Source organism: Micromys minutus (genome assembly GCF_963924665.1).
Source record: "Micromys minutus genome assembly, chromosome: 10".
In the NCBI taxonomy this organism is placed as follows: Eukaryota; Metazoa; Chordata; class Mammalia; order Rodentia; family Muridae; genus Micromys; species Micromys minutus.
Window position 1 is genome coordinate 37,287,520 of NC_137979.1, and position 12,034 is coordinate 37,299,553.

Sequence of the window (12,034 nt, forward strand, 5' to 3'; positions counted from 1 at the left end):
GAAATTGTGAGCAGATTCAGCTGTGTTTTCTCTTGGGATATAAACACATACGTGCACACGCGCGCACATGCAAATCTAAATTTACTAAAGAAGCAGGAAGTATCAAGGTGCAGTCCCTCCCAGAGTAACACTCTAATAAATGTAAACAGAAAGATTGTGGTTGCTGTGTAACTGAACTTTGCCCTATGAGCCAATGGCACCTGCTGGGTGGGCCAGTTTCTAGTTCCCTATTTCTTCCCCATTTCTTGTGACTCAGAATGAGTCTGTTTAATAGACTTCAAGATAGACTTCTTTAAAGAATACTCTATCAATGCCCTGAAGTGACCTCTTCTCTGTCATTTGTCTGGAAGGCAGCCAGCAAAGCAGCAGGAGCTCCCGGTGCAGCAGTGTTAGGAAAAGAGAATTTTAGAAATGGGAGCTCCCAGCCTCTGGACAGCAAAAGTAGGTCAGAAGTTACTGCCAGAGTTCCGCTTTACTTCCGCCTTGCTGTGTTGGTGTTTGAACCTAGGAACTTGGACATGCTAGGCAAGCATCCTTTTACTGAATGACATACCGGGGATGTTTTATTTTTGAGAGAGTCTCACTGATTTGTCCAGGCTGGCCTTGACCTCACTCTCTAAACCAGGCAGTTTGTGAACTTCTTACCTCAGTTTTCAGAGTAGCAAATATCGCAGGCGTATACCACCAGGTCTGACTCTTCTGGTTTGTTTGTTTGTTTTGATTTCTCCCTTCCCTGATGCTAATGATGGTTGTGGTGCTTTGAATATGAGTGAGGCCGGATGCTTCCCATCATGATGATAATGGACTGAGCCTGTGAAACTGTAAGCCAGCCTCAGTGAAATGCTTTCATTTAGAAGATTTGCTTTGGTCACAGTAAGAGACCCGTGACTAAGACAATGGTCCTCTAGTCCTTAAGGCAACACTGCTCAGAGGAAATGCCAGTTCCAACAGCTCAGTGTCAGCTGCCTCATTTAGAACAGCTGCTTGTCCGAGTCCTGCCTGCCTGGCCAGCCCTTGTGGGCCCCTGCTGTGAACTCTGCCCTAGCGTCTTCTCACATAGTGCCACTAAGGGTGACTTTCTCATCCTGTTTGTCTGGAGGACTGCTGTGTGCCAGGCATTGTAACCATGGTAGGGGTGTTCTGAAAAACCACCCCCAAATCCATGCCTGGGGGTAGGTGGGACAGGGGTTCTATATCCTACGGAGGGATGTGGGGGGTGGGGGTGTAGAGGGGTGTAGAAAACAGGCAAGACTATGGCATAGTAAACAGACATCATGTGCTGCTCTGAGTAAAGTAGCAGGGTGAGATCTTCAGAAGGTAAAACTGGGGGGAAAGCATGAAGGTAAGGTGTGTGTGTGTGTGTGTGTGTGTGTGTTTAAAACCTGAGCTGTGGGCTGGAGAGATGGCTCATCAGTTAAGACTACTCCCTGTTCTTGCAGAGGACTGGACATTTAGTTCTCAGCACCCACACCCTGCAGCTCTTTACTGCCTGTGACTCCAGCTCGAAGGATCTATCCTGCACTCTCTTCTAGCCCTCAGGGATGACTGTGCTCACTCCCCAGCCCCCAATCCTGTGCAAACATATAATTATCATCATCTTTAAAACCTCAGCTGAGGCTGATCCATTCCTGAAATCACAGCACTTCAGGTTGAGTCAAGGCCAGCCCGAGTTCTGTGGTGAGACCTTGCTATCTATCTATCTATCTATCTATCTATCTGTCTGTCTGTCTGTCTGTCTGTCTGTCTATCTATCTATCTATCTATCTATCTATCTATCTATCTATCTATCTATCTATCTATCTATCTATCTATTATACGTTCACTGAAGGTGTCCTCAGACACACAGAAGAGGGCATCAGATCTCATTACAGATGGTTGTGAGCCACCATGTGGTTGCTGGGAATTGAACTCAGGACCTTTAAGAAGAGCAGTCAGTGCTCTTAACCACTGAGCCATCTCTCCAGCCCAACATCAGATTTTGTAGTGTCACAGATGGCTCCCCCGAGGTCTCTTTGAAGTGAGTGGCCCTTGTCTTGTGTGACTGACTCCTTGTTAGTCATTTATGGCTCCTTGGTTTTGCATTCAGAGCAACTTGACTTTACTTTCTTCTATTGGTTGTCATCTTACCTCTTGGTGACCGGACCTGCCACCTCCACCCCTAGTTTATCTGGAATCCTCCTAACTGCTGTTACCACTGTGATCCCGAATAAAAACAATAGCTGATAATGCGTTTGTTTCCGCTTTCCGCTTTCCCACCCAGCGCTCTACGTGAACCTGATGAACAGGATGCAGTTCTCGATAGACCCCAACTTACTATTATATTTTATGTGTATCCATGTTTTAGCTGCATGTACATCTGTGTGCCATGTGCACGTCTGTCTGATGCCTGAAGAGGGCAGAAGAGGGGTTTGAATCCCCTGAAACTGGAGTCATGGATGGTTGTAAGCCGCCATATTGGTGCTGGGGAATCAAACCCAGGTCCTCCTCAAGAGCAGCCAATGCTTTTGACTGCCAAGCCAGCTTTCCAGCCATCCCCTCCTTAAAAAATTGTTTTTAAAGAGGTTTTAACATTTCTTTTGGAACTGAAGAGATGGCTCAGCAGTTAAGAGCACTGAGTGCTCTTCCAGAGGTCCTGAGTTCAAATCATAGCAACCACATGGTGGCTCACAACCATCTGTAATGAGATCTGATGCCCTTTTCTGGTGTGTCTGAAGACAGTTACAGTGTACTCATAAAATAAATAAACAAATCTTAAAAAAAAACCCCAGCATTTCTTTTCTTGTGTGTGTGTGTGTGTGTGTGTATGTGTGTGTGTATGTGTGTGTGTGTGTGTGTGCATAGGTGGCACTGAGTGTGTATAGATCAGATGACACTTATCATATATTTTTAAATTATATTAATTTGCATTAGAGAGGGATTGCCAGGGTACACACGTGGTCAGAGGACAACTTATGGGACAGTAAGTTTCCCTCCTTCCACCTGATTGGTCCTGGGGAATCAAGTACCCACATGAGCATTTTGCCAGCCTGGTTTTGTTGTTGGTGGTGGTTTGGTTTTGTTTCTTTTGAGTCAATGTCTTTCCTTGTAGCCCTAGTGGGCTTTGAACACAACTCAAGAGCAACCTCCCGCCATAGCCTCCCGATGGCTGGGACTATATAGGCTTGAGCTACTATGCCTTGCTTGAAAACCCAGCTTTCAAAAACGAGGAAACATTTCATTCACCTCAAGAACTCTCAGTCTCGAGGCAGGGCATCTCGGGGTTGATTCAGCCTATGTCAACTCTGTGACAAGGACAGCACACTTGGTGAAGAGAACAGGTATATTCTGCTTCTGAGTCTGTGCTGTATGCAGTTTGGGAGGGACAGCTCGTTTCAGTCCACTTGGCATCTGTTGGGCTTAGTTTGGTGAAGAAGGGAGCTGCCCTTTGATCTGCTCCCTTGCATCAGAGGTTAATATGAACTGGGACCCACCCATGCATCTGTTTGGGTTCCCTGTAGTAGGAAGAAAGAGCTGGTACCCAAGGGCAGCTGTCCCAGGCAAACCAGGCAGAAACTGGACCACCTTTTATGACAGAACCTCAGGAGACCCTGTGTCACACTGGCCTTGCAGAGAGGTCAGAGGAGAGCCTTTGGACTCAGCCATATCACCTACCTGAACCCCAGCCTTTGGGTTGAACTGGGGGAAGAAGTTTCATCTTGAAAAGCATGCCACCCCCCAGTTGTAACTACCAAGTTTTCAGGTAATGAATCACACAACCATTGTCTATATTCCTTAGGTATCTCTATGACAAAATACCCATTGTTAACAATGTAAGGGAGGGTAAATTCTGGCTCACAGTTTCAGAGAGATTCAGTTCAGGAATGCCAGAAAGGAATGGTGGAATTCTTCATGGGGAGAGTCTGAGACACCTCACATCTTGGCAGAGCAGGAAGCAGAATAGGCTGGATTAGAACCTTCAAAGGCTGGCCTCCAGGGACTTTAACAAGCTAGTGATGACCTTGTCCTAATGGTTTCACAGCTTCCCAAAATAGTGATGCTAGCCAGAGAACAAATGTTCAAAACAGGTACCCCTGGGGTATATCTCCACAAGTGTCAGAGAGGCAAGACCTGACCTCAGGACCAGAGAGGGCTCTTAAACACCCCATGATCACCACCAACTCCCCACAGGACACAAGGCCTATACTTCCAGTTCTAACCAGTCCCAGGCAGCTCCCCATAAATGTCCCCATTATCTGTAAAGTGTCTGTGTCTAAAGCCAAGATTATCAGTAGCGCCTGAAAGCTTGGCTCCTACGTGTGAGGAGGGCTTCACCATGGTAAGCTTGCACATGGTACACTTGAAAGGCATCTTATCTGTGTCTTGGCAGAACACCCTGTGATCTTCCTGGATGTGGAAGGCCTTCAAGGAATGGCCAGTAGTTCCGCTAGCTGTCTTATCGGTCTGGAGAAGCTATCAGACTGTTTCTCCTTCCTCAGGGCTTCAGGGGAGGTGGAAGGAGGAGGGGGAGCTTCCTGCCTAACCCCCTCACAGCAGAGCTTTAGAATACCTAAACTTAGAGGCAGCTTCTTAACCCCCCCCACACCCACCCTCCCACCCCATTCAATCGTGTTCATTGGATCTTCAGGTCTCATGAATTTCAGTGCAGCACTTTCTGGTGTATGTGACAAAAATCAAGGGGCCCTGGAACCTTTGGCTTATTCCTTTTGTTTGGGCAAGGTCTCTCAGGAAGTACAATCAGGCCTCAGACTCTATAAGTAGCTGAAGATGACCTTGAATTTCTGATTCTCCTGCCTCCAGCTTTTACTGCTTGCTTGTAGGTATGTGTTACCACATCTGGTAATACTCATCAATCCGGCCTTGGATTATTGTTTTTGCTGTCTATATAAGCAATAGTATATTTTTACCAGTACATTTCTTTTTATTGCACTGATTTATTTATTGTGTATACTTGGGCCTGTGCACTCCTGTGGGAGTCAGAGGACAATGTTTGGGAGCTGTTTCTCACCTTTTGTGGTTTGTTTGGTTTTGTTTTTTTTTAAGACTGAGTTTCTCTGTTTGGCTCTGGCTATCCTGGAACTCAATCTATGAGACCAGGCTGGCCTTGAACTCAGATCTGCCTGCCTCTGCCTCCTGAGTGCTGGGATCAAAGGCGTGTTCCATCACCGACACCTTGGCTTGGTTCTCGACTCTGTAATAGAATCTTTTAGTCTGTTACTTTATGTGGTTCTTTGTGATCAAATTCAGGTTGTTAGGCTCAGTGGCAAGCACCTTTACTTGCCGAGCTATGTCACCAACCCAGAAGTGGCTCCTGGTAAGCATTCTGATTCAATGAGCCAGGACCTGGCCTGGGTTCTTTTTGTGTGAGCTGGCATCCTACGCTTCTGTTTCTATCGTCCACGTAAGAATGTGCGTAATGGCTATTGAGTAGATTCAGTCTTCCAAAGCTCAAGCACCACCTACTCCCTCTTGGAGACAAGGAGTCCTGCATGCATCCAAAGCTGTTCTCAGAGCTGCTGTACAGGTGAGGGTGCAATGGAACTCCTGCCTCTACCTCCCCGGTGCAGAGATTACAAGCACTGTGGCACAAATCCTCCCCAATGAATGAGTGAATGAATGAATGAGTCTCTTCCATTGTTATTCGCTGTTTTCCCAGACTCATCTCCCATTGATCCTCTGCTAGCCCCCTACCTCTGTCCTACCTGCCATCTCGTCCAGCATAACATCTTTGGATTTGAATTTGTTTAGTTGTCATTTCTTTCTAGGCTCAGGCTAAGTTTCACTTTCCTTTTCCTGCTAACTCTTCTGCATTTGTCCGTCCATCTGTGGGTTTGTAGATGAGTCAGAGCTGAAGATGCCTGGAGGCAGCAGAAACTGACCGGTCAGAACAAGTTCATCTGCACTGCTGGCTTATAGTGATGGTGTGCCACACACCCATAGCTAGAACTGCTGGGTTTGGTTGTTTGTTTTGTTATTTGAGACAGGATTTCTCTATGTAGCCCTGCTGCCCAGCCTGGAATTCGATATATATACCAGGCTGACCTCAAATTCATAAATGCCTCTGGATGAGGTGGGAATAAGAAGTATGTATTATCATGACTATGAAAATCTGTATTTTTCACACTTGTTTTAGTGTGCGTGTGTGTGTGTGTATGTGTAAGACACAGGATACATGTGGAGTTCAGAGAACAACTTATGGTGGCTGTACCCTGTACCCTTCTTCCATCTTGTGGGTCCTGGGGATCAAACTCAGGTCATCAGGTTTGGCAGCAAGCGTCTTCCACCTGTTGAACCATCTTTCCAGGCCAGTTCTGATGAGGTCCCTACAAAATTCTGCTTTTTGATCTGAGGAGATATCTCAGTTGGTAATGTGCTTGCCATGTGAATTCAAAGAAGTGAGTTGCATTCTATCCCCTAAAATCATGGAAAAAATGGTTGGGTGTGGTAGCTTCCAATTATAAAGCCAACACTGGGGAACTGGAGGCGACAGAGGTCCCTCAGGCTTGCTGCCTACACAAACTAATCTATATGGTGAGCTTCCAGGTTGGTGAGAGAACCTGAGGAATGATACCTGGGACTGAGGTTGCTCTTTGGCCTCAACACACACATGCACACATGCTTGAATACAGGATTCACCTACACACACATGAACATACACACATACGCACAAACAAACACAATTATCTGTTTCGTGGCGTAGCTGTGAGATAGTGGAGAGAGGAAAAAGGAGTCTTTGATAACTTAAAAAATGCGTGTGGGGCTAGAGAGATGGCTCAGCGGTTAAGAGCACTATTCTTCCAGAGGTCCTGAGTTCAAATCCCAGCAACCACATGGTGACTCACAGCCATCTGTGATAGGAACAGATGCCCTCTTCTGGCATGTCTGAAGACAGCTACAGGGTACTTATAATAAATAAATAAATCTTTAAAAAGCTGTGTGTGTGCGTGCATGGGTTTGTACAGTAGCATGCAATGTCTTTGGAGGCCACAAGAGGCACTGAATCCCCTGGAGCTGGAGTTACAGGTAATTCTGTGCTAGGAACCAAACTCTGGTCCTCTGCAATTACCTACTCCTAACTGCTGAACCATCTCTCTAGCCCTGTCTTAATTTGCTTCAACTGTCAGTGTTGACCATGTGGAGGCACCTGAGGAGGGGCCTCTTTGAGGGATTGTCTAGAAAGGATTGGTCTATGAGCATGTCTTTTGGGGCAGAGGTGGGGGATTATCTTACTCATGGATGCAGGAGGGCCCAGCAATACCACCCCAGACAGGTGGACCTGAGTCTAAGCTAGCCTGTGAGCAAGCTAGCAAGCACCCCCCCTCCATCTCTGCTGTGTTTGCCTGTGAAGTGGGCACCTTGAGTGGAGGGAATCCTGTGTGAAATAGCAAACAGACCTACCTCTAACCTAGCCTACGTTTTTGCCCTCAATTCCACAAAAGAATTCCATCCTGTAAGTGGAAATAAACCCTGCTCTTGCTTTTGGTCATAGCAACAGAATGAAACCCTAGTAGTTAACAATAGCCAACTACATAGGGAAGTCTGCCTGTGACCCAGTGGAGGCTAGAAACCCCTCACTTACTAGAAGATGGTGCAACTTAGTTAGGGAAAGGGAGGTCCAACCCCCCTGGATTTCAGTCATAAGGTTGGTGTCCTCATGCTACACACAACACTGGCATCAAAATAAATCCACGTGAGAAAGATGCAGACCACCACACTGAGACCACCACACTGATTAGGCCAGTAATCTAAGATTATGAATCCTTTAATGTTTGGCCTGCAACCAAGAGCAAGCCAATGCCTCGCCTCAGAGTCTCTTGGTATTGAAGCTCAAAGGCAAAATAGCAGCACAATCACGTCAATCTTAGGTGAGGTCCGAGTAACCCTGTAACCTTTGTATTGATAGAACCTAAGTATTTCAGACACAACATGACAATTAATTTTGATTTATACTTTCCCAGTTATTTTAGCTTATGTTTTGTTTCCATAATCGTTACTTATTTTTGTCAATACATCCAGATGGACCATAGTCAGGGTCATAGAACACGGTGTGGCCAAGGCAGACCTGACGGTTGGGAGGTAGGGGTAGAGGGCTAACAAGTGTCTAAGCAGATGTAAAATGGAGTCAGACTTCAATGTGTTGTTAGGATATAAAAAACAAAGTTTCTAGGGGCTCTGAGACTTTTCCAAAAGTCCCCATTCTTAGTATGTGAGACCCTAAAGACACAGAAATGGTTAAAGTTAGACTCAGAGACTTTCCAGTCATCCCAAGGCTACGAGATCCCACCTGTGCCTGACAAATAAAAACAATGGCCCAGAGTAATTCTCAGAAAAACCACAGAATATACTGATAGCCACCTGGCCCTCTAGAAAGCCCTAGATAGGGTCCTGACCCATGTCATAATTAACTCATGCTCTAATCACCCAACTCTGAGAAACAAAACAAGGACAAAACCCCTCAAAGTTTTGAAATACATAAACAAGTTTCTGAAAATGTAAAAACAAAGTTTTAGTGGACAGGTCAAGCTAAAGTTATACCAATCAAGCTGAGTTAAGACAAACCAAAAATGACTGTTTTAGGAACCCTTACCCCTCCCTGTACTGAATTCCAAGGAGAATGCAAATTGTCAACAACCTTACTGCCAAAGTTTCTCCCCCTTTCCTCTGCTCTTTCTGAAAATTATACTGCTGACCAGTGGTAAAATAGTAGTTTACCCCCCCCCCCCACAAAAAAGTATAAAAGATGTATGCTTTATGAGTTCGGGATTGACTCTCCCTGTGAGGATGAGCAACCTTATGTACATGGAATTAAAACCTCTTGTTATTACAGCGGTCTATTGTCTAATTGTGTTCTGTGGGTCACACTCCTGAGCTAAGACTCCTCTGGGTCTTACAACAGTTACTGTTCAGAATGTAATGATTTGAGCAACAGAAATAGTATCTGTTCTGTTGAGTCAACTGAATTTTGAAAGGAACAAATATGTGACTGAAACTGCTGTATAAATGACTGATACTGTACTGATGTTACCCTACCAACTTACCTGGGACATATGCTACGACTTTATGCTCCAGTTCATTTTGTACCACACTTAATGGGTATAACAGTTTGTTTTTGAAGCAGTTCCAGACTGGTCTGAAACTTTTAAAGGTATTTGCCACTGCATGTAGCCCAGATGTGAGAGACCACACCAGCCTGCTATGTGGGTGCCAGGGTCTGAACTCTGTTTCGCAAGGTTGTACAGAAAGTGCTCTTAACTGATGAGCCATCTGTTCAGTGCCAATTACAACTGTTCGTTTTCTTTTTGGGTTCTCTGTGCAGCTGTGGCTGTCCTGGAACTCATTCTGTAGACTCTCAGACTCAGAGATCAGCCTGCCTGTGCCTCCTGAATGCTGGGAGTAAACTCACCACAAACCATCACTGCCTGGCTTAATTACAATTCTAAAGTTTTTTTTTTTTTTTTTTTTTTTAAGATTGATTTATTTTGTTTATATGAATACACTATAGCCGTCTTCAGACACACCAGAAAACATCAGATCTCATTACAGATGGTTGTGAGCCACCATGTGGTTGCTGGGAATTGAACTCAGGACCTCTGGAAGAGCAGTCAGTACTCTTGAACTGCTGAGCCAGCTCTCCAGCTCATTAATTACAATTCTAATGCAAGAAAGGCAAAGGCAAGAACAGCTGAGAGCTCAAATAAGAGAGCACACTGGGGGTGCAGGGAGGCTTTGGAAGGCTCAAGCCCCCTCCTGTGACATATCTCCTTCAAGAACCCACCTCCTAATTCTTCCTAAGTTCCACCAACTGGGACCTAGTATTGTAAGACACTCTCTTTCAAAGCACCACAAGATGTGTGACCCCATACCTAGAGGCACTATAATTTTTCTGTTTTTCTTTCTACCCCCAAAAATATCTGACTTAGAATTGCCACAAATTATGTTTGCCCTGCTGAAGACCACTACTAACCTTTGGTGGAGACCCCTGGCTGCATTTATGCGATTGTTGTCTGACAAACACACACCCAACCACACTTCTTTAAAGATTTATTTATTTATTATATATAAGTACACTGTAGCTGTCTTCAGACACACCAGAAGAGGACATCAGATCCCATTACAGATGGTTGTGAGCCACCATGTGGTTGCTGGGAATTGTACTCAGGACCTCTGGAAGAGCAGTCAGTGCTCTTAACCGCTGAGCCATCTCTCCAGCCCCCAACCACACTTCTTAAGTGCTACACTTTTAACTTTATTCTAAAACGAGCAAAAACATATCTTCAGCATATCAAATGCTTTCATTTACATTTCTGTTTGTAGGCACTGATCACAGGATGCAGACCCAACTCGATAATGCAATAATTAACACAGAATAAGTAACAGCTGTAGGTGTTATTACTGTGATCAGAGCAGGGTAAGTGTGTAAGAAGCCAGTTGGCTGCTCCAGTGTGTGTGTGTGTGTGTGGGGGGGGGTCACCGAATATCTTCAGTGCTGTGGGGTAAGAGTTGTGGGTGGAGGTTCTCTTGTGAGAAGACTGAGGGCCCAGATGGGCTGCTCTAAACCTGCACAGAGCAGAAGGCCCATCTATTCATAGGGGTCATTCAGGCGGATCAAGTTATAATGACTGCCAGTCCTGAACCCAGCAATTACAAAGGGTGTAGCAAGTGATCACCATGTAAGAACATGCACTGCCCTGTCTAACCCTGGGTTTTTCTTCACCTGATCATCCATCCAATCAGGATGTAGTCATGCTTGGACACTGTTGGAACTTCCCAACTCTCCTTGTTTTCAACATTCTATGTCAGTCACCAAAGGGATCGGCATTCCTTTTCTGTTCAGTGTATTCTGTGCTGCCTCCTCTAGTGAGTAGCCCAGGCTATCCTTATAGAGACCGGTTTTTTGGCTTAATGTCAGCATAATGATTACATACTTTCTGGATATCCGACAGCTATTCTAGAGGGCTAAATCTTGCCAATGTCGGCATTAAAATTTGACTCTTTAAGATACTTTCCCCCAAAGAGTATTTTCAGAAAAGCATGAGGTTTGGAATGCATTTTAAAAAATCATTGGAAAAATCAATCATGTGACAAAGTCATCATAGTATTTTCCAAATCCCTTTTACAAAAATACGATCTTGGGGCTGGAGAGATGGCTCGGTGGTGAAGAGAACTGACTGTTCTTCCCGAGGTCCTGAGTTCAACTCCGAGTACCCACACCATCATGGTGTAGATACATGCAGACAAACCAACCACACACCTAAAAGCCCTGGTTTTTTGAGACAGGGTTTACATACCTTCCTGCCTCTCTCTGAGATTACAGACATTGCTATTAGCCATGCCCCACTGAGGGTCGGCTTTTTAAATAGTGGAAATACTTTACCTACTGGTCTTATACATAACTCAGTAGAGTTCAGTGCAGTTTAAGATGCCACACTGACTGAGGTGGGAGGCACGTGCTTCGTCTCTGCTCCACCAGATCTACTCCCCGTCTTTCCAAGAGTCCATGGAGCAGTCTAAAGACTATGTTGCTCCAGGAACTAAAGACTAGGTCACTCTAGGAACTATCAATTTCTAATAGCTAGGTCACCAGTTGGGTTAGAATACAAGCAACTGTTTTGAGATAAGGTCCTCATATATAGCCAGGCTGGCCTTGAACTCAGCCTCTAGGTTTTGGGATTGCCAAGTTGATTCAAAAAAGGGCAGGAAGTCACCCCTTAACCACACTTGTGGCCCTCCTGGCTCTCAGAGAATACCTGAGATGCGGGGGCTAGGTGTGAAACAGGACATGCTCTATAAAGGTGAGCTGTTGCTGAGCATGTGACGTCATGAGGATTGGCATGATGTAACAAAACAATTTCTCCTTTAAAATTTCTAGACTTAAAAACAGAGAAAAAAAATTATATATAAAATTTACTTTGGTAACTCCTTTTTTATTTTGCTATAACTTTTCTAATAAAAATTTAAACCTTTAAAAAAATTTACTTAACATCCCCTGTCCTAAACCATTCGTAAGTTTAAAAAGTCACAGAAACCAAATTAATAC